This window comes from Triturus cristatus, chromosome 3_2, assembly GCF_964204655.1.
Source record: "Triturus cristatus chromosome 3_2, aTriCri1.1, whole genome shotgun sequence".
In the NCBI taxonomy this organism is placed as follows: Eukaryota; Metazoa; Chordata; class Amphibia; order Caudata; family Salamandridae; genus Triturus; species Triturus cristatus.
The window spans coordinates 1,081,635,164-1,081,659,668 of record NC_140584.1 but is presented as its reverse complement, the minus strand read 5'-3'; the positions used below and the strand labels follow the sequence as shown (position 1 = coordinate 1,081,659,668).

Genomic DNA, 24,505 nt, shown 5'->3' with positions numbered 1-24,505 from the left:
ATGATTACTTCATACAATTCACACACCTATGTCCTTTCATCAAAGAAAACATTCCCAAGTTGGCTAGGCTGGGTTGTAGTAACAAGCCTAGTTTATGTTCGCAAATTAATAATCTTATTCCATTGTGAGGTTCATCATAATAAACCGTTAGGTACAAGCTGTCCAGTCCACATCCTTATTTTCTGCAATGTTTAGTCTACTGAAAAGGCTTTTTTTTTCATTTACCTATAACTTGATAGACTGATTTGCACCAAAAGTGGCAGTAATTTGGCATAGTAGTCTAAGGTCCGGCATGCCAATTTCCGAGAAAGATCCATACAGAATAAAACAAAAATTAAAAAGGAGGGGTCAAATGTTGCATTTTCACATTTTAGCTCTCATTAGAAATGTTGCTCATGCCTACCTGCTAAAGCCAAAGTGCTGAAAAGTTTTATGCCAAATTTGGCACGAAAGTAGAACTTTACACAAAGTGTGCTTTTATTGACTTTGTGTAAATCTATTAAGTAATTCTGGATATACAGATTTAAATAAAGTTACCAAGTGGGCTTCAAAAGGTCAAACTTTTTTTTATCTCTATGCCATTTAAAACCACAAATCCTGTCACATTTTTTTTTTTTAATGTGGTTAGGCGAGAATGGCTCAGTTGATTTATTTTTGTCATCTTGAGAAATGTGTGTGTGCGTCCTCCGGCCGCCCTGTGCAGATCGAAGAAGTGGGGCTGCGTGGCAACCCTTGCGTATCTGTACATGCTCTGAGGACCGACACCCCCTGAGGACCGCCACCCCCCAGAGCCAACTCCTACAAAGTCACAGTGTGCCCACCTCCGCAACATAGCTGTTTGCTTTAGCTTGGCGGGAACTGACACAGCTCCCACCAAGCTAAAGCAAACACTCTGGTTCCAGCGTACGGAGCTGTCAAAGTGCTCATCTCCTTCTCTACTGCAGACTGGCAGGTAGGGAAAGAGATGTAACAGATTGCTCCTGCTTGAAGGGAGCTGCTTTTCCAGCAGCTCCCTCCATGCAGCTGCAGTGCCGGCTCCTACAAAAGGCGGGGAGCCAGCTGGGACCGCAGGGGCATTGAGGTTCTTCCCGCAGCCCCAAAGGTCATAAGGGAGCAGAAAAAAGCAGAATTATGGTCAGAAACAAGACGAAAGAGGCAGAATAAAGGTAAGAAACAAGCAGAAAGAGGCAGAATCAAGGTGAGCAAAAAGCAGAAAGAGGCAAGATGAAGGTAAGAAACTAGCAGAAAGAGGCAAAAAAAAGGTAAGAAACAAGCAGAAAAAAACCAAAGGTCAGCAACAAGCAGCAAGAGGCAGAATAAAGATCAGAAAGAGGCAGAATAAATGTTGGAAAGAGACCAATTAAAGGTCCGGAGCGAGCAGAATGAGGCAAAATAATGGGCAGAATGAGCAGAGGCAAAGTAGAGGTCAGTAACAATCGGCAAGTTGCAAAATAGAGGTAAGAAATGAGCAGCAAGAGGCTGAATAAAGGTGAGGAGCAAGCAGAAAAAGGCAAAATAACGGAGAGAAAGAGGCAAAACAAAGGGCAGGAGCTAGCAGGGAAGAGGCAGAAAATTAGCAGAGGAGGCACAAAACTGAAGACAGTAGAGGGTAGTGGACTGCAGGCAAGCTGGCGAGTGTCTGAAAAGTGTCAGCGTTCCGTTCATCTCCTTGTGTTTGCTTTGTTCGCCTGGGTGAGTGTCTAAAAAGTTTGAGCGCTCCGTCCATCCCTTGTGTTTGCTTTGTTCGGCCTAAGTTGGCATGGTATGTCCAGAGTGGGTTCCTTGCTCACTTTGCCACTTGATTCAAGCTATGAGGGGTGTTACCCTGGAACAGGTCCCAGGATGCTTGTTTCTGGTTCAGGGAAGACCTGACTTGGCAGTTCAGGCTGGACTGTTCCCATGAGGCACAGGGTCAAGACTGATTTGCCTATAGCTGGGTCTTAACTGAGGTGGCAAAGTGAGCTAAAGAGTGATGATGGATTCAACCCAGATCTGTGACTGGGGGTGAGGGGCTGAAAAGTTTCAGCGCTCCGTCCTTCATCTCCTTGTGCTAAGCTGGACAGGAGGACCATCACTAGGGGAGCAGATATGAGGACCTGCTCCCATGTGACCCCCCTACTTTTTTTTTTACCACACACCGGATGACCGACCCACTCATACACTCACGCACCAACTCAGACTCGCATCTACTGACAGAAACTCACATTTATGCACCCACTCACAGATCCATTCAAGCACTCATTCACTGAACCACTGAGACTCACACACTCCTGCATCCACTCTGACCCCTTGAGACACTTGCATACCCAGTCACAGATCCACTCACACTCGTGCTCTCACAGACCCATTCCGATACTCATCAACACACTCAGACACCCACTCACTTACTCATCCATCCACTCCTAAACCATCAAAGACACTCATGCACCCACTCACAGACCCAGTCAGAGACTCATGCACCGACTCACTGACTCACTCACACTCATGTACCCACTCAGAGACTTATGTACTCACTCATGCAGCCACTCGCACACCCACTCTCGCACCCACTTAGATGCACAGACTCTCTCAGACACAACACCCGCTCGCAGACTGACTTAGACACTCATGCACTCACTTACACACACGCTGTCAAAGGTTAGTGGTTACATTTAGGAAATAATATTTTTTTAAAGCCTTAGAAATTCACTTAAAAAAACAAAGGTTACAGGGATAGTTAGGAAACATTAAGCAATCTCAGAAATTAATTGAAAAAAACAAAGGGACGTTATAGTTATGCTCAGATTTCACTCGTACAAAACCAGTGAAATTCAGCAGTTCTAGTTAGCTGACCTAACTATAATTTATGCCCCCGCAATGCACTGCTTATAACGTCATATATTACATCACCCATGACCTGGTCAGTGACATCACTGAGACTTCTCAAATGACACACTGATTACATCACTTATGACATCATTCACAGAAGCACTCACACACCCACTCACGCCCCTATTCAACCTCTCATGCACCCACACAACCACTCACATACCCATTCACAGACCCATACAAATACTCACACAACCACCCTCATCCATAGAGCCACTCACGCACCCACCCACTCACTCATACAGCTACTCCTACAACCAGTCACCCATATAGCCACTCACACAATCAATCAATCAATCAGTGACACTTGTAAAGCGCGCTACATACCCGTAGGGTGTCAAGGCGCTGGGGGGGGGGGGGGGAGGGGGGGGTGCCGCTACTGCTCGAACAGCCAGGTCTTCAGCTTCTTCCTGAAGGAGAGGTGGTCTTGGGTCAGGCGCAGGTCGGTAGGGAGGGAGTTCCAGGTCTTGGCGGCCAGGTAGGAGAAGGACCTTCCTCCTGTAGTCGCTCTTCGGATGCGGGGGACGGCGGCGAGGGCGTGGTTGGCTGATCGGAGGTGGCGTTTGGGAGCGTGGAAGTTGACTCGGCTGTTGAGGTAGCTCGGGCCTTGGTCGTGTAGGGCTTTGTGTGCGTGGGTGAGGAGGCGGAAGGTGATTCTTTTGTTGACGGGGAGCCAGTGAAGGTCTCTCAGATGTCCGGAGATGTGGCTGGTTCGTGGGATGTCGAGGATGAGTCTGGCTGAGGCGTTCTGGATCCGCTGGAGTCTCTTCTGGAGCTTGGCGGTGGTACCGGCGTAGAGGGCGTTGCCGTAGTCCAGTCGGCTGGTGACGAGGGCCTGGGTGACGGTCTTCCTGGTCTCGGTGGGGATCCACCAGAAGATCTTCCGTAGCATGCGTAGGATGTTGAAGCACGCCGAGGAGACGTTGTTGACTTGCCTGGTCATGGAGAGGGAGGAGTCCAGGAGGAAGCCCAGGTTGCGTGCATGGTCTGTCGGTTTGGGTGCGGTGCCCAGGGCGGGAGGCCACCAGGAGTCGTCCCAGGCGGAGGGTGAGGAGCCCAGGATGAGGACACAGCCACACACTCAACACTACAGCTACTCACACACCCATCTGTTCACTAGGGGTGGGAGGTGTAACTCCGCTGGGGCAGCGGAGTTCAGAGTTTTGCAGCGTGAATCTTTTCTGGATTCACATGCTATGCATTATTCTGCCATTTAGTGGTTGGGACTGGAATTGTTGTATTTCCCGGTTTCATTTCTTTTTCTTTTCTTTTGGTGGGTGTTGATGTACCACCATTTGCTGTCCTCTTGTGATGTCGTCATGCTTTCTCTAGAAGCTCCCACCTTTGAGCGCCATCTTCGGATTATTTTTTTCTGCTGTTGGGGCTGGATCGATACGGACGGAGCTCCAAACTTTGGAGAGTAGAATCAATGAAATCTGGAAAAGATCTACGAAAATCTACAGTACGGCGATTCAAGGTACTGGACTTCAAATCAAGGTGCCGGAGGGTGCAAAGAGGGTAAAGAACAACCTAATCGATGACTGGAAAACAATGTGCATGCAGGGGGCTCCCTGTGCGTGGTGATGGACAAAACACTGTTCAAGTTTTGCCAGAATTACCATCACAAGTTCGCCCAGAAGGACCAACATCCACTCTGCAACCTCTGCTTACTGGTAGATCACCGAAGTGAAGATTGCAATGCATGTTCTGCGTTTACCCCGAAAACCCTGAGGGTACGGGAGAAGCATACAGGGACAGATCACAGCACCATCGCTATGGGACCTGGCCCTCTCCAGCGAGGAGGACGACCATGTCGCCGAAGGTCCAGAAGGTGACACAAGATGAACATCCAAGTCGTCTAGGTCAAAAAATAAAACTTCGAGAGAGGTAAGAGAACCATCACCCTCGAAGAAACTAGATGAGTCTCGAAAAACAGACTCAAGGGCCTCGGCGTCAAAGCACTCTATGTCCACAGCTGCGTCCTGAGCAAAACATACCAGAGGATCCTTAGACAAGGACTCTGTAACAGCAAAGACCCTCAAAGTCCAAGACGTCAAGCGACAGTCAAGGAAAGGATGCATCGACGTAGAAACAAGTGGTCAAAATCTGGAAAACATGGCCAGTCTCCAGTGTCCACCATCAAGGCACCTTCTACTGCAAAAAGAAAGGCGGAAAGTCTCGATGCCGAAACACACGTATCGGAGATCGAGAAGAAAAGGAAAAGGCTTGAAGTTGAAATGGCAAGTATTTTACAACAAAAGAAGGATTTTGACGAAAGCTTGAAACAGTTCAACATACCGCCAAAGACCTTGATGGAAAACGAGAAAAGCATTGGGGATTTGAAGCCTCCTTTAACCCCTGAACTTCTAAAGAAACAGGAGGAGTTTTGTTTTTTTTTATTTAAGAAAAAGAACAAACTTACTTAGGATCAGAAACATCTGAGGTTGAAGATCTACAAAGGCAAGACCTCGACCTAGGCTCCCTAGAGGAGGCTATCGACACCTATCCTTCGAGGCCTCCTCCACTAGACGATATTGGTATGTACAACCAAGTCATTAAAAAGGTGACTGATACCTATGGAGTACAACTCGAGGAAGAAAAACCTCAGTCATGTTTTTTGCTGGAAACTCTAATGCGTACACAATCAAGGAATCATTTACGTCCTATGCTGCCAAGTATGCTAGACCAGGGAAAGGAGGCATTTAAGGAGCCTGCCACATGTAAGGCAGTCACGCCTAGAGGGGAGAAAAAATACAAACACTGCTCCAAAGATCCTAATCACATTAAGGGGTCGGTGACTGCTGACTCCATCATATAGCAACGACTAGGAAAAGGGCTAATGTACAAAGCACAACTTGGCCACCACCAGATAAAGAAAGCAAACAAATGGACATTATGGGCAGAAAGGTCGAGAGAAGTGCGGCAAACCAATGGTGCATTGCCAATTCTAATGCTTTTCTTAACCGACATGCATACCAGCACTTGGAGGAGGTAGGTGAGCTACTAAAGCACCTACCAGAACAATACCAAAAGAGAGCAAGCCTCTTAGTAGAGGAGGGGAAGAATATAGCAAATACCTGCTTAAATTCAGCCCTAGATGCCGCCGAAACATTAAGCAGGCAAATGATGATCAGTATCACTGAAAGAAGACATGCATGGCTACGAATATCAGGATTCAAGCCAGAAGTGCAGAACAACATACTGAATGCACCTTTCAATGGGGAACAGCTATTTGGAAGCATGGTGGACGACACGCTAAACCAATTAAAAAAGGACGACGAGACCGCAAGATCTGTAGGGACTTTACAATTCAGAGGTGGCATGCGTAGAGGAACCACCCCCTCAAGGAGGCCATGGGTTGGCGGAACCATCACCCCACAACCTTGTATCTAACATATCAACAAGCTTACCAAGGGGGAAGCCAAACGCAACAACAGGACAGCAACAAGGTTGGCAATACCAGTGAGGAAAACCGTCCTTTCGAGGATGCCTCTGTGGCAGAGGCCTTTGTCAAAGAGGGGGGTGGGACCCACAGCAACCAAATGACTGCATTTCAAACACAGTAGACACTCCAGAAAGATCACGGAGTGTGCCCGCAAAGGTAGCAAAATGACAAAGGTAAACAACCAGTTCCTCCAACATTCTACATCAGAATGATGCCGGCTAAAAAACTTCCTCCACAAATGGAGAGAGATCACTGTAGACAAATAGATCCTGAACATAATACAGTAGTGTTGCTGCATAGAACTACTCAAACCACCTCCAAAAAGAGGCCCAAGGAGGAAGGTACATTCCACAGGGGAAACTACTCAGCTACTCCAAGCAGTACAAGAACTTAGGACGAAGGAAGCTATTGAGCTAGTGCCACACAAGGAAATAAACAAGGGAAATTACTCCACATACTTTCTAATTCCAAAGATAGACGGAATGCTGTGTCCTATCTTAGATCTGAGGTTCCACAACAAATTTATAAAAACTCAAAGGTTCAAGATGACAACCCTGCAGGAGGTGATACCACAGCTACAAGAAGGAGACTGCATGACTACAATAGACTTGAAGGACCCCTATTTGCATATCCCCATGAACAACAAGCACAAAAAACTCTTAAGGTTTGTGGTCAGCAAAACACACTACCAATTCAAGGTGCTAGGATTCGATTTAAAGTCAGCACCAAGGATATTCACAAAGTGCCTGGCAGCAGTGGCTGCTTACCTAAGAAGGCAGGGAATCCGTGTATACCCGTACTTAGATACCTGGCTAGTAAGGGCAAACTTGTACAGATCCTGCAAACAACATGTACATCAGGTAATAGATGCACTAGTCCAGCTCGGTTTCTCCATACACTGGGAGAAGTCTTAAACAGAGCCAGAACAGGAAAAGGTGTTCTTAGGAGCGAAAATAAGTGCAGTCTTGGAAAAGGTGTGAAAAATGAACAGCCCTACAGAAGGAAACACAGCTATAGCGGAAGGGGCAAGCTCTGACAGTGAGGAAGTTGCTACGGAGGATGGCCTCATGTATTCATTTAATCCCCAACATTAGCCTACACATGAGACCATTCCAGGAATGGCTTCAAGCACAATGGTCACAAGCAGCAGGGACTTGGGAAGATCTAGTGGTTGTCACACAAAGGATAGCATGGTGGAACAGGACAAACATATGACAAGGGAGACCTTTTACACAACCAACTCCAACAGTGTCCATACGACAGATGCCTCCCAGATGGGATGGGGAGCTCATATGAAGGTAAGTAAGAGGACTGTGGACAGAGCAGGAAGCAATACAACACATCAACGTTCTGGAATTAATAACAGTGTTCCTAGCCTTAAAAACGTTTCAGAAAGAGCTCTATGGGAAGACGATTCTGATACAAATAGACAACACAACCACCATGTTTTACACAAACTAGGGGGGGGACACAATCAGCACTTTCAACTCTAGCACAGTAACTGTGGACAGGGGCAATCCCACGGGAGATAAACATGATAGCAATGCACCTAGGACAATATAGAAGCAGACAGACTAAGCAGGTACGCTTCTTGGTCCCACAAGTGGGAATCAAATCAATCCGAACCAGGGCCGGACTGGGAACCGAAACCGGCCCTGGCAAAATGCTCCCGTTACAAAGACTAAGATCTGATGTTAAACATTGGGAATCTCTTCCGTTGTCCCTATTGAGGCGTGTGGCATTGTTCAAGATGATGGCCCTGGCATATTTCTTATATGTACTACAGAACTTGCCTTGCCAGTTCTGGGCAGACTATTTCCGATCCAGAGAAAGTGCCCAGAGAAAGTTCCTGTGGGGGGGAAGCCACCCAGTATAGCCATTCAAAAACTCACTCATGGGTGGTATGTTGGAGGGATTGCGCTCCCCGATATTAAGTGATACTAATGGGCTGCATAACTAACTGCAATTAACCAGTGCATTTATAGACCCCCCCCTACCCCCGAGGATCCTGGATATCAATTGGGCAGGTGGCTGCTTCCAGGGGGGGATTTTACAAGGGTGTTACATACCAAACCCACGAAATTGAAACTGACTGGCCCCACTATGCATGCGATACATATATGGCGGGCGGCTATGAAAAGCTTGGCTTTGGAAGGAAAAATAACACGTACCACACCTCTCTGGGACGCAGAGGCTTTTGGCAACCTCAGGAAAACTAAGGGTTTTTACCGATGGTATCTAATCGGCATCTCAAGGGTTGGAGATCTTTGGAAAGCAGGAGACTTGGTCACCTTTTCCCAATTACAGAGGGAGTACGACTTGGCTAACACCGAATATTTCAGGTACATACAGATTGAACACGCACTGCAGACGACAATAGTTGCGGCAGAGACTCTACCTGAATCCACCCCAATAGAAGATAGAATCTTAGATGGTTACATGCCAGAAAAAAACATTACTTTGACTTATTAGAAGCTAATTATTATGTCTGATCCCCCTCCGGCTCTGTTCCAAATGGGAACACGACGTGGCGAGGCAGGAAGACGAAGAATGGCTCGAGGCGCTTGCGTCCCCTAGGGAGGTAACTATCTCATCTAGGTTGAGACTGATACAATTGAATGAAGGTGCTTCACAAGATCTATCTCGCGGGCTCGGTGATGGTGAAAATGGGCTACAGAATGAATGCACGAGTGTGGACAGGAGGGAACCTTTGTTTACCCTCTGGGAATGTACATATATACAGGTCTACTGGTCCAAGGTTACGAAATGTATGGCAGAAGTGATGGGTTGTGAGATTGACTATAATATCAAGCTGTGCCTTCTGAATATATGGGGCCCCACTGATCTAAACACCAGAGCAAATATGGGTGACTCTTGGTATAATAATCACAAAAGGTAACATCGCAAGATTGTGGAGGACACAGGGTCCACAGTCCCATACGGAGTGGAAAAACAATCTGGACTGGTGTATGTTGACAGAGAGAACAGTGTATGAATCTAGAGGGTGTCCCAACAAGTGTTCGCAGATCTGGGAGAAGTGGAATAATTACTCGGGAGAAATATGCGAGCCCCCGAGGGGACGTCCCATTGTAAACCAGCAGGACGACTTGTTAAATGTATTATCTTGGTGATGTAGTCAGGCTCTGTACTTTCTGTGAAAAGACAACAATGGATACACTCTTGATTGCTACGGTTTCTAAAGTGTGTAAACCGGTCATCAATAAAAAAGAAATGTATAACAAAAAATAAAAAATAAATCAGCCACTTGAAATTGATTCTCATTGCCCCACAATGGGCGAGACCGACTTGGTTCTCGGGTATAATGGAGATATGTCAAGGATCAATTCACAAATTGTCAAAGAGACAAGACTTAAAAGAAATACAAAAGGGAAGGATGCTCCCAGAACTGGAGAGCCTGAGCCTCGCAGCATGGCTCCTAAGGACTTAAAGTTTGGACACCTGAAGTTACTGGAGAGCCAAATGGCAGTCCTACAGGAGTCAAGAAAGCCGACCACTAGGAAATGTTGTACACCAAAATGGAAAAGATACTCTCTATCGTGCCTCAAAGAAAGACTTTTCCAAAAGAACACAAAAGAAAGGACAGTGCTAAAGTACTTAACACATCTACTTCACAGTAAGCTAACCTACACATCTCTAAAGGTTCACTTAGCAGCAATTGTAGCCTAAACAAGGGGCCACACAGGAAAGAGCTTCACGTCACAAGTGGTCAAAAGGTTCCTAGAAGGAGCCAAAACAACACCCCTCCCCCCCCCCAAAGAGGGTGCCTGCACCTACATGAAATCTAAATATGGTACTGAAAGCTAATGAAAGCACCATTTGAACCCCTACACAAGTCCACACCACAAATGCTCACACTAAGGATTACTTTTTTAGTGGCAATAACATCACTACGTACAGTTAGTGAGTTGCAGGCACTAACATTACAGGAACCCTACTTCCAAATACATAATAACAATCATCATGAGAACAAATCCACACTTCATGCCAAGAGTGGTCTCACAATTCCACATAAAGCAATCCATACAGATACCAAGTTTCTCCCAAAATCCAAAGACCCAGGCAGAAAGACCATTGCACACGCTAGAAGAGCAGTGATGTTTTACATTGAAAAAATGAAAGAATATAGAAAGACAATACAACTCTTTGTTTCATTTCCAAACAGTTTCCTTGGGAAACCAGTAACCAATAACAATCGCAAGATAGATAGCACCAACCATACAATTGTGCCACAAGCTGACAGGAGAAACGTTACAAAGGGCCCCTCGGGCTCATTCAGCAAGAAAGAAAGGGGAAACTATCGCCTTCCTAGCCAGCAGACCACTTCAAGACATTTGCATGGCAGAAACATGGTCTTCAGTGCACACGTTCACAAAGCACTACTGCGTGGACATGCAAATGAATAAAGAAGCACAAGTAGGACAAAGGGTCTTGCAACATTTATTCACAAACCAACACTCATCTTTGTCCCAGCTACCATAGAACTAACAAACTGCTACAAAATCTATGCACAACTTATGAATTAAGAAAAGATTCACGCTGCAAAACGTATAGTTTCTTACCTGTAGGTATAGTTTTACAGCTTGAAGAATTTTCTGGATTCACTAGCGAACCCACCCTCCTCCACCAAAGAAGATGGGAGAGAGGAACCCGAGGAGAAATAAAAATCTGAAAATAACGACCAAAGGTGGGAGCCTCCGGAGGAAGCACGACAAAGTCACAAGAGGACACCAAATGGTGGTATGTTGACGCCCACCAACAGAAGAAAAAAGAGAAATGCAACAGTTCCATACCCAACCACTAGATGGATGGCAGAATAATGCACAGCATGTGAATCTTCAAGCTGCAAAACTACACCGACAGGTAAGAAACTAGACGTTTTTGTCACTCCACACTTTGCTTGTGGGGCGGAGTTTGGCAAAAACTCTGCCTATGTAGCGGAGTTTATCGGCCCGGCCACCACTACATTGACTATGGCAACAAAGGCCTGCCCTGCATGTCATACCCGCTGTGCCCCACTGGCATCAGACTCCACTGCCTTACCTCTAAGCCTTTGAGGGGTGCTGTCTCTCGAGGCCTGTGGTGGAGCAGCATAGAGCTACTGTCTCCAAGCACCCTTCTTGGACTTCGACTGAGGCAGGTCACATGTCGGATGGCCTTATTCTCTTCGTCAAGGGTATCATTGGGCTGTGGTCACCCTTGGCCTTGCCTGCCCGACTCCAGGGTTAAGGTGATCTCGCTCCACTTGGGAGCTGGCAACCCAGACATCCTGGATGAATACCAGCCCTTCCTCTGTCTCTCAAACCTCCTGCTGCGACCCAACATTTGAGGGCAGATCAATAGTGGGATGACAATAAAAAGACACCCCATCGAAATGCACTGGGGGCTTGCACAGGCCCATTGACCGGGCTGTGTGGGAAGCGGAGCCCATCATGAAACTTTCAGAGACCACTGGAACCACTGACTGGATCCTGGGTCTGTGGCGGTGGGCTCTGCAGACCTGCGAGATTGGGCCTGGCTAGCACAAATTGCGGGAAGCTTCACTGGGACTAAACGGTTTCTGCTCTCCGCTACAGCTCTTCTTGGAGAAACCACTACCAAACGTTGAATGGTTTTCAGGACTACTGTAATTTTATCATATGGAGATAAGGCTGCTTGTTATTGTTGCTTTATAATGGTCAAATATCTTAGTTAATCTAGTTTTAAGACATTTCAGCTGAAGAGTACTTATTAATGGAGCATTCCATGGATATTTTGATGGTATTTCAGTATCTATTTCTGCTTATCATTATGGTGTTATGTGAACACACAGGGATATAGCCTTTTCAAATGTCTAACGTAATTGGCAAAACCTCAGTGGCTGTTTGTTGTATTGACAGCTGGGTGGATTTTCTGCCCCGCAAACAAATTGGGATATGAACAGGGATTTATGGAGATACACGGCAACGCCCAAAGTAGAACACACATCTATACAAGTGTCAGAGAATGTGACCTGACGCACTGGCACCTCACTCAGACAGACACGTGAATGATGCGCACTCGCTGCTGCTGTCACAGCATCCTGTAGATAAGTGTGCTTTGCTGTCTCGTGGACCTCGGAATATCAATCGGTGGTTTTATCTGAACTAAACAATGACACAGCCAATAGCTGTAACTTTTATTAAGAGAAAATCGTTTTTAGTTCAGTATTTTAAGAGACACCTTTTTGCAGAGGGCGATAATTGGAGTGATAAACAGGCAGATAAAGACAGATAAAATGCAAGTAAAGTGGAACAGTGCCGCTGCTGTGCTTGGAAGATAGATCGGAACGGTAGTAGTAGGCGAGTGAAACAACTCCACCCGCTCGTGGAACTCCGCGGAATTCCACTGAGTTTTTCTGCAACCCTGCGGAGGGCTTAGATTTTTGAGCCGGGGTAGAAGGTGGATGTGTCCATACACAGCACCAGGCCAAGCCACACCATTCTTTACCTTTATAAAAAAGAAGAATTATAGTGTTGTGAACTTGGGTGACAGAATCTTTTGAACCTGATGAGAATACTCTTGCTGAACAATTAATGTTACAAGAACTTAACTTTGCCTATTTTGTTTAACCTCCACCTTCCTTGAGATAATTGTTTTGGAGTCAAAGCTGTCCGCAGTGGGCTGGACCACATTTTCGGCAAATTAGCCTGCTTAATGTTTTCTGCCCACCAATAGAGCAGAGTTATTGTTGTCCAGCAGACCGGGGAAGAAATGCTCAAATACCAACACAGTTTATTTTTGGAGCTTTGTAAGTGGCTGGGCAGTACTCTTCAAAAGAACTGTCCCAATACAGATGCCTGTATGCAGGGTCCTCCTGGCATCTAACAGATTGGCACCACTCAAAAGGCCCCCTTTTGGGAAACTTGTTTCATGTGCTCTCAGGAGCTGGGCTTTGTAATTAACCTGATGCATTTACGATTAAGCGAATTCCATTACTAGGTCCCGGACAGTGCTGATGGCACAAGTATGCGTCCTTCCTCACATTCCTCACTGTGGGGAATAAGGAATGTTTGTGCTTCTTAACATTCCACTTGCTTTGCTCCTTTTTTAAATTTTTATTCTAGTGGATGGGAAAATGAATGGAATTGCCAGTTTTACATCCGCTTTCTGTAGATTTAAACTAAGCATTGGCAAAGCCATTCCTTTTTCCTTTTTGACTTATTAGCTGTATCATTGTCTTTTGGCAATGCTATACAGTGTTGAGCCTTTTTCACGATACTTAGCAGCATTATGAAAAAAAAAATAGTAAGTGGAAGGTGTTTAGACACGACCACTGTGGTTACATTATTTCACTGGCGTGCGCATTCATTCTGAAAAATGCATGCGGCAGTGCAATGACACTGCCACCATTCGTTTTGTTTTTATTTACCAATCCAAGATGGCTGACACCATTTGGATCAGTAAATTTAAAAAGATTTTGTGCAAAAAAAGCATCACATAGGTGAGATGTGAATCACACTTGGAGAGGAACAGCACAGACGTGGAGAGAAGCAAACTAAGCACAGTGGAGAGAAGCACTCGAAAGTGACGGCAGCACGGGGGAGAGAAACAGAGGGGGAGAAGATAGGACATTTGATGGGGAGGACTCATGGGTTAGAGCTGGAAAATATATGCACTTGCGTAAAGTGCTTAACCAAAAAAAAAACAAGTTCCCTACAAATGAGCCCTAGAAGGCTAGATGCCAGTAGTTAAAGAGGCTATGCTCCAGGGAGTGACACATACAAGATGGGCAAGCTAGAACAAGGACAGCCATCAAATAAGAAGCAAGACAATGAGTGACAAACCTAGCCAATGGTAAGCAGCAAGTGTGCTGCAAGCCCCTGTAAGTCCTTGGTAAGCCCCCATAATAGGTCTTTTGATCGGCCTAAAAAAGAATTCACACACCAATAGTTTACTGGAAAGCCATTGCTATCCTTTGCAAACATTTTTTTTATCCTTGACTGGCATGCAGGAGTTTGGGCGTAGTGTAAGCTGGTGCCTAGCATATATTAACCCTCTGCTGGTTCCTGCACAGTAATGAAAACACCAGTATGCCTCTGAAGTAAGTTGTCTCAGTGTGCTTATGATGGATGTTACTACTAAATTCACACATTCTATAAGTGACAGGACAAGTGTGACTGCAGTATTTGAACACAGTCACTCGCAGGTGATGCATAAATCTATGAACTATCTTCAGAAATGCGTCTGGCTCATTCTTGACATCTTTTCAAGTCTTTTGCTAATGGCACCAATTTTTCCTACACCGATAAGTCTTAAACAGCAAGTCTTCCCTGCATTGACCAATTCCTAAGGTGAGGCGGGAAGCATTGGTTCGAAACGCTTCCATTTTTTCCAGCTCACAGTCCTTCCTCACACTTAGTGGCTGTTGCCGAAGCCAGCTCTGTAGGAAATGGGACCCAGACGTACATCCTGGTTTTATTTTCCAGATGGCAGCGAACTGCTTCGGTTCAGTGTAGCGTTTGCAAAATGGAAAGTACTCATTGCTGTTAATCTGTGCAGTATCCTTTTATGTGAAACCATAAAAATGTATTATTTTTATTACTATGGCTTGTTGTAATACTCTTGGTCTGCAGCGCAAGTGTTGGGCTTGGAGCTTCAGTCATGTATCAAGGTAGCTTTGTGCCAGGAGGTATATTGAGACTGTCATTATGCATTAGTTAATGAAGTCAAAGAAAAGGCAATCCTGTTTACCAGATATAAATAGAATTGTCGAAGTGTTGAAACCAGCTGGCATTTTCTTGCCCTGCATTATAATTCTAGGCATGTGATATAATTGAACTCATCGGTAGGAACATGTAAACGCCGGAGTACTGCAGGTGGCTTTTAATCACTTAATATCTCTCTGCCCAATTAACTTTCTGAGCCTCAGACACAAATATTCATTTTTAAGTATTCACAGAAATACTAATATCATCCACCGCAATCTCCTACGTACTCCTTAACTTATCTGCTCTCTCACCAAACACACCACAGAGAACTGGACCTACTTCATGACCTCGTGCCGGACCTTCTCTTCCTCATGGAGACTTGGCTAGCAGCCACACTTGCCGCTGACATCTCCACAGCCGACCCTCCTGACTACATCCCAGCCAGGCAGGACAGAGAACACAAACTTGGTGGTGGAATCGCCATCATCTTCAAGGATTCCATCATCCCTGGCTGAAGTACTGTCATCCTCTTCCAAGGCCTAAAGTTCCACCCGGAAGTCCACACTTTTCCAAACACGACGTCCTTACTCCGATCTGAAAAATCTCAGTCTCGCCAAGTGCGCAGAAGGAACCACTCATTCCACCGGACAGTTGGACCCTATTCACCATCTTCTGTAACATTTAAGTCAACAAGTCCGCTGCAATGACCTTGACCGACCACACCCTTATAGTATTTACCATCTACTTCCCACATAAACTCATTACCACCACCAGTCCAGCCTACTGAAACTTGAACAAAGTCCCAGAAGAAGTCTGGTCTACCGCACCCAGGAAACACAGGCCTACACACAGCAGCAGCCTTGTCACCTCCACCAACTTAAACAACTGGATCACCAGCTGTGCTGATACTCTGGCTCCCGTCAGAGCCACCAGACCTACAAGATCCAGACCACAAACCAGCTGGTATATGGAGGAGCTCAGAATGACTGAGCCCCACTACAAATAGGAAAGCAATGACAGGAACACCTTCAAATCCGCCCTCAGGTGCTACCAACAGCAGATTCAAATTACTAAACATTCCTTGCTTGTGGACCATATGGATACCAGCATCAAAGAGATTATTGTCACAGAGATTTCACCTACCCATCACCCCGCCTTCACCAGTATCACTCCCTTGCAGGACCTATACATCAAGCTTTCCCCGTAATCTGCAGCAGGATAACCAGCAAAAACAACAGCTTTGACCCACAACTAGACCCTGCTTAACTCTCAACGCACCTCCCCGTCTCGACCAAGGAAATAACACTCTGGCCCGCCATCTCCACAGACGAAACTTCTTCTGCCGTACAGTCCATGCACTCTGGGGCCCTATCAGACCCCTGCCCGCACCACGCTTTCGCCAAAGGACTACAGACGATCACCTCAGCGGTCACGTCTATCCTGAACACCTCCATCAGTACAGCCAACTTACTGGAAACCTGAAAACACGCAACAGTCCTCTCCCTATTCAAGCAACCCACAGACCCTATGACATTTTCTAATTGCAAACCCATCTCCCTGCCACCTTTCTCGGCCAAAGTTCTGTAGAAACTGATCAACAAGTGCCTAACCAACATCTGGATTCACATCAAACCACAGCACCCAAGCAGCCCTCATCCCTGCACCAGACAAAATCTATTTGACCCTGAACTAAGGAGACCAGCCAGTCCTCACCCTCCTGGATCTCTGTGGCTTTAGATACAGTATCCCACCCTATTACCATCCAGCGAGTGCATGAAACTGGCATCCAAAGCCCTGCACTTCCCTGGGTTTGTTTCTTCTTGATGGGATGAACCCAATGTGGTAGCCTTGCCACTTACTCCTCAGACACTCTTAATCTCATCTGTGGAGTACCGCAAGGCCAACCGTCTTCAACACATACATGACCCTGCTTGCCAGCATCATCCACGCCTACAAAATCAATGTCTTATCCTATGCAGACACTATTCAGCTGATTCTCTCCCTCGCGGACAAAACATCTGATGAAAATGACCTTCTTTTGTGTGGTAGTCCCCAAAATGTTTGCATGAACTGTTTTTGTTGGCTTTAGGACTCTACACACTAACTCCTGCTAACCAGTAATAAAGTACTGTACTCTCCCTTAAAGCATGCTGAAATTGGCATACACCTGTTTTTACAGTTTAAGTCAACGCCCCATACATGGTGGGGAGCTGGTACGATTGACCTGAGCCGCCACCTGGTAAATATACATTGAATGGTAATATGGCATGAATCAATTTTGATTTGTGCATTTGCAGGAGTGTTGTAGGCTGTCTAATCGGTCGTGTGTTTTACTATGGTCCTTTTTATTTATCAGTTTCTCTACATATGAAAGTTTGGAGTCCACTGAGGTGGATGACGACCACAAAGCCCTGATGAAATTGCCGCAAAATACAACAGGCATTGAAACATGTTGGCCCATCCTTAAAATGGTTTACAACGTGCAAGTTGGTTTTAACTATGAGTAAGGCTCACGGTTTGGAATAAAGTTGGAATCTGGCATATGTGAACCTTAACTCTATTTTACCTTAGTCTTTTTCTTTGCACACTACGGGGTTTGTCTTAGACACATATGTTATTGTCTGTACCTCTTCTTTTTACACTGGAACCTTTGTCTCATTTTTTCTTCACTAGTGAGAGAGGTCCCGATGATGAGAAATGTAGGCACACTGGTGAGAACCAACCAGTAACCTCCCCTGGTGAAGCGCACGTGAGGGACTCTCTCATTCTCACACACTTTTTTGTTTGTTTTCATACACTTTCTCATTAGGGGGCATGTTTACAATGAGGGGACTGATAAACACATTTAGTGTCTTTTTAGGAAAGAGCTAGGGGCAACTGGGACTGGACAAGACTGGTAATTTTTGGGGTATCCATCAAGGGGTTGTAGGACTTGGAATTAGTTGTCCACCCTCCAGTGTTAAAAAGGAAGCTGTTGCGTACACATTAGTTTGCCCGTATTCGTCAGGTCATTGTGGCTATTGAGATTTATGAATGGAGGGCGACCTGATGAATTACCCTCTTTAGCTCCTTACTGTAGTTGATACACCTGTTTGGCACATTTAATTTACTGATAAGTCCCTAAAGTATGGTTCTGTATGTACACAGGGCCTGTAAATTAAATGCTACTAGTGGGTAGTAGCACTCATTGTGCCACCCACTACAGTAGCACTGTAAAGCATGTCGCCAGGCATGCCACTGCAGCCTGGCTGTGCTGTTTTCAAACTGCCAATTCAGCTTGTCAAATTGATGCCTTTGTCAACCCTAAACCTTTCTTTTAAATATTTAAAAGCCATCCCAAAGGTAGACCTTATTGCCCAATAAGGTATGGTGCATTGTATTTAAAGCAAACACAAGGAGATGATGGATGGAGCCATGAAACTTTTCAGACACTCACCCCAGTCACAGATCTGGGTTGAATCCATCATCGTTCTTTAGCTCACTTCGCCACCCCAGTTCAGACTCCGCTATATGCAAATCCGTCTTGACCCTGTGCCTCATGGGAACAGTCCAGCCCAAACTGCCAGGCCAGGTCTTCCCTGGACCGGAAACCAGCATCCTAGGACCGGTTTCGGGGGGAACACCCCTTATCAGCCAGGCTAGCTTGAATCCAACGACAAAGTGAGCAAGGAACCCTGCCAACTTAGGGCGAACAAAGCAAACACATGGAGATGATGGATGGAGCGCTGAAACTTTTCAGACACTCAGATCTGGGTTGAATCCATCATCGTTCTTCAGCTCACTTCGCCACCCCAGTTCAAACTCATCTAAATGCAAATCAGTCTTGACCCTGTGCCTCATGGGAACAGTCCAGCCCGAACTGGCAAGCCAGGTCTCTTTGTGTTTGCTTTGTTAGCCCTAGGCCAGGATACCCTCTTAGGTGATAGAGCATTTGTATTGCGCTCTAAGCATAACCACTATCCAAGCTACAACACTGGAAAAGCCAGTCAACTGATAAATTGGTCACTGATTCCCTGGGAAAATGTGGCATGTACGTTTAACTTGGGAGCACCAAAAGGTCTGTTAATCAGGCTCTTTAATACTTCACGTCGCTCTTACTTAAGCTGTTGATTCATTGGTTCCCTTTTTATTTCATTTAGCCCCCCCCACTCTCCCAACTCTTGCATACAAATCACTTTCTTTTTTATATTCACAGGGGCATATTTACCATTATGTGAAGCAGTGCAGCAAGCCACCTTGCTCCACTGCGTGACAGGGAAAGGGCAGGAATATACTCTAGTTAACATAATGCAGGCACATTTCAGCCTTTTCCCAGAGCTGCTACACAGTGTGCTCCCTAGTACCAACACAGGCCCTCTTGCACCATGGTGCAAGGGTGCCTGCATTATATGCAGGATTGTTTTGTGCAGGAAGGGACACCTTTCTGCACAAAAACAATCTCTCTAGACCTTTTCCTCATTCTATGTGTGCTGCAGAATGCAGCTTAGATAGAAAGAGGAAAAAACTAGGAGAAATAAACATATTTCTTCTCGTTGCACCTCACCTGGTTAGGCGTAGCAGTTTTGGCGCATTCCCAGGTCTACCACTTATGATCAATCTGGGAATGCGTCAAAATGTATGGGTGTTGCGTGGGAACAACCCCTCACCACCCATGTCCCTAGGGTAGACTAAAGCAGCGCAGTGTTTTGCGTTGGGTTGCATCACTCTGGGTTTATCAAGCCACTCAGGGCCACACAAGGTGACTTGCGTGGCTTGATAAATCGCACTTAATGGTTGTATTGCACTTCCACCCCATTGCATTGCTCAAAAGTGACACAACCCTTTGATAAATATGCTCACAGTTTCTATACTGTTAAATAGTCTATTTCCTCTTCTTACTTTCACTCATGAGTTGACCTGTGACCTCTTGTTCTTTTAATACTTAGGTGAGTTCCTGTTTTCTCTACCTAGACCCTTCCAGAAGCTAGAATCTCTAAACCAGTTAACTTGAATTGCTCTTGAAGTATCCTCTGAATTCCCACCCAACCTTTACTATTATCCTTCATGTTTTTTCCCACAAATGCTGAGAGTTTGTGTACTGCTTGATGATTGTTGGTCTCTGTTGCATCTCATGAGTTTGTGGCCTGTGCCGTTTGTCTCTGTCCGTGCACTTGGTGGACTTCTTTAACACATGTGGTTCAGAACGCGAAACGTGTTAAGTGTGATCCAGTGAAGAGCACACTTATCAGTGAGATATTCGTCACCCACTGGTAACTCTTGACAATGTATGATTTGTACTCCCTCCATCTTGCTTTTGCTATTTCCGGTATTACTCTGCCCACTTTTTCTTTCGCATCATTGATTTAATGTTCAGTACCTTGTAAATACGAGACTTCGATGTTTTTCTGCATGTCACCGTAGCACATCTCAACTGTTCCGTCCAAGATCATATGGGATAGTATTTTCAAAATGGCAACTTTTAAACACTATACATTATTAGTAGGTCTCCCCACTGCCATTACTGGGGCAGGCCCATGCCTGTCATTCCACATGGAGGTTACAGCCAGTCGTATTGCACAACAGACCTTTCAAACAGTTGATTGAAGAGGCTGTCACTAACTGCATCAGTGAAAATGAGGGCTCAACAAAAGACAAAGGAACTGAATGAGAAACATTTGAAGAGTCCCAATAGGTATATGCGTGTAAACATCTTACAGTGTCCAAAAGACAGTAACTATGGAAACACTGAATCTAGAGCAAAAACAGCTTGATGTACAAAAAGCAACAGAAGAGGGAAAACAAATGGCTCATGAGCTACACGATTATAGAATCAAACATGCGGTCGGTCTAGAAAGGCTTTCATGCCTAGACTACAAAGAACACACTGCAAGGCAAAATGCAGAAGGGGGACTGATCGGGCAGGCTACTGCCATGGGTGTTACCTTCAGCTAATCCCAAAACCTCAGTGTGCGCAGTACAAGTGGTGAGTGAAGACCTGGTCCACACAGAAAGATGTCAGACCTTATTCAGACTAGTATACCAAGTTATATGCTCTCCCTGTTGACCAAAGATAACCTCAAATGCAAGCTTATCTAGGTAGGACTGAATTCCCAAGGATAATACCCCAACAAAGAATTTAACTTGATATGCAGCTAATCTCTGAGGAAATCAAAATAGCCATAGACCAGTTAGCCAGATACAAAGCACCAGATTCAGACAGTTTTCCAGTGAAACATATTTATATGCAACATATTTGGGGCAGTTAATGCCCTGGCTATCAGTGATGCTAAATGTTAGAAATTGGGTTTCTGGTTGGCAGAGGTATACACCCTGTCCAAGCAAAAGCAAAATATTAGTCTGGGTAAGTCAGAGAGACACCATAAATTAACCTGTGCTCACACTCTGGTAGCTTGGCACAGGGCAGGCAGGCTTAACTTAAGAGGCAATATGTAAAGTATTTGTGCAACACTTCAAACAGTCAAAACACCACAAACAGACTCCACAACAGTTTAGAGAAAGATTATTTTAACACAAGACCAAAATGAAAAAAATCTAATAAGTAGAAGTCGAGATATGACTTTTTAAAGAATAAAAGTGTAAAAAGCGCTTAGAACCAATAAGCGCCTATGGGGTTATCTGGTTGCGCTGGACCAGGGCAAAGTCAAGCGTTCAGGCCGAGCGCGATGGAGTGTAGGCCAAATATAGGAGCCACACAAGGCAGGCTGAATAAAGTACCTTGATCCTGGTCGCAAAAGCGAGCTGCAGGGCACAGCTGAGCAATGAGTCTGTGTTGATCCCTACAGTTGATGTGATTTTGTAGATTTTCTCTGTGCATCGATAGTGATGCGCTGGTATCAGTGACAAAGCGAAGAAGTGAAGATGCGTAGGTTCCAATGCTGATGCGCCGGGTTTCTCCACACACTCGAGGGAATGTGTCGATCTTCTCCCCCTATAGCAGCGGCGATGCAACTGTTCTTGAGGAGATGCACTGGTTGTGAGTGCGATGTATTGATTCTGAGTGCGATGTGCCGGTTCTGAGTGCTATCTGCTGGGTCTGTTCCCACAACAGCAGCGATGCAGTAATTCTGTTTCACGCAGCAGAGGATGCATCTATTCCACTGGAGTAAGCACCTGGATCCACTTCCAATGGACCAGGCATAGGACTCAGAGGTGAGACTTTGATATCTCTGAGTCTCAAGTAGGTTCAAGCAAGAGTTCAGTATTTCTTCAGCAGGGGCAATGAGTAGCAGGCAGCAGGGCAGCACAGCAGAAAAGCAGTTGTTCCAGAGCTGCAGCCCAGCAGAGAGACAGACCTTGTAGCAGCACAGTAGGCCTTTTCCCTTGCTGAGCTTCTTCACAGGTCCAGAAGTGTATAATTTGGTAGGGTCAGAGACCCAGTACTTCTACCTAGTTGTGCCTTTAAAGAGGGGGTGACTTCAAAGAGGAGCTTTGAAGTGCACAGAAGTCCCCTTTCCCAGCCCTGGCTCCAGACACACTACAGGTGCTTATCAACATCTTATTTGGGGACAGACCACTGCCCATTAGGGTGTCAGCTCCTCCCTCCCATCATGCCCAGGATGAACCATCGGGTAGATGGTCACTCAGTCCCACCTAACCTTTCTTTATGTGTGGCTGTCTGGAGGGGAATCATAACGTCCTGCTGTCACCCACCCCAGACATGTATTGAAAACAGGCTGCAGGCATACAGAGCTTTAAGAGCAGAGAAATTTCAACTTTCTAAAAGTGCCATTTCTAAAATAGTAATGTTACATCCTCTTTGCTGGCAAAGTTGGATTTATCATTACCATTCCAATGATATTAAACATGACAGAGTTACTCCGTCTCATTCAGAAATTATAGCTTAAAGTTGTAATAAGGAATTTCCAATGTTAACCTATGAGAGGGGTAGGCCTCACAGTAATAAAAAACGAAATCTGAAAGAAACACGTTGGTGATGGATTCCTTACCTTAGAATAACCCCCAGGCGTCAGACTGGATCCGGAAAGTTTTTGTCAGCAGTACCCCTGCGTGTCGGTAGGCATGGTCGTGCAGCTCCGCGTGCGTAGTTGGTGTCGTCGAGATGACGTCGCTGGAGCTACTTAGACTCGCCCACGCGCGCTGACGTCAGTTCTTTCTTTTTCCGCGCCAGCAAGCGCAGGTTCAGAGAGAGCGGTATCCCCAGTCACTTTTTGACTGAGTTATTTTTGGGGCTTTTGTTTTTTGAGTTTTTGACTCCTGTTGTATAATGATGCCCAGTTTCAAGTCTTGCGCGGCTTGTCCCCGTACGATTCGCTGACGGACCCGCACCGTGAGTGTCTTTACTGCCGGGCGCGTGACCACGACTCTGAGTCGTAACCGAATGTCGGGCCATTGCTCCGAAAACTTTGCGTAAGCGGTCCCGAAAGTTGCTGGAGGCCTGGGAGTCGGCTCCGCGCCGTTAAAGGTCCTGGTCCCATGGGAGGTCGAGGGACCGGTCGCGGAGGCAGGTAAGGTGAAGCAAAAGAAGTCGAAGCATCGTCGCTTTTTGCCTTCCCCTAGCCTGTCGCGTGTCACGGCTGAGGCTGAGGGTGGTGACACCCCCACGGCTCTGGCGGAGCCTAAGCAGTTGCCGAAGGCCTACCCTCCCTTTCTGGGTCCATCAGCGGCCCAGTTACAGGAATTCCTGTCTGCCATGGCATGAGGCTTTGGGCCGTCGGGCCCCATGGGTCTGACTGGGGGACCTCGCTCTTCTGCGTCGTTGGCTCCGGCCCCGACGCCGAGAGACCCCCATGGATTCATGCATGGATCCCAGCCGATGTCGGTTGGCCTCGTACGACCTCCACCGACAGACGGTGCCGGCTGGCTACCCGGCTGACGCCGTCCCCGTCTTCCACCCCGACGTGGAGACTGTGCCAGACCGGTGTCGATCGACGCCGATTCCACGCCGTTAGGGAATTTCTATCCCTTTCTCCATCCGCCTCCCTCTCTTGTGCCTGTCTGGCAGGCTGTTGTGGACGGGGAGGACTGGGAGGGGTCTGAGGACCCTCTCGCAGCCCAGTGCGAATTAGACCTGGACTGGGAAGAGGATTTGGAGGATGCAGGTGACTTGGATTTTACTCCAGAACCTGGTACACTGTCTCCTTCTACCATGGCTATGGAGGAAGGTGATACATATTCTGTGGTGTTGCGTAGAGCAGCCGAGGCTCTCCACCTCGAGCTCCCTACAGTGGCCGTCAGGACTAACCTCATGACAGAAGTGCTCCAGCCAGCGTCTTCCTCTACGGAGCCGCTGCTGCCCTTTAATGACGCACCCCATTTTCCTCTCCCAACACCCTACCCCTGAGAGCTTGGTTGTCCAAGCCTCTGCGTCCCCAAGCGCATTCCCTTCTGCACCTCCAGACAGGGAATCCAAGAAACTGGAACAGTTTGGGAAGTAAATTTTTACTTCCGCCAGTTCAGGGCTGCGGTCTGTGTACACCACCTGCCTCTTGGGCCATTATTCACATTCTGTGTGGGACACGGTTGCACAGGTGCTGCCTCAGTGTCC

The 24,505-nt window shown here is 46.4% G+C and overlaps 1 protein-coding gene across 3 annotated transcripts in view; it reads left to right on the top strand.

Moving 5' to 3' along the window:
* LOC146859157 (S-adenosyl-L-methionine-dependent tRNA 4-demethylwyosine synthase TYW1-like) overlaps positions 1–24,505 on the top strand; it is a 590,982-nt gene that overhangs the window by 549,933 nt on the left and 16,544 nt on the right. The gene's annotated exons all lie outside the window — the stretch shown is intronic.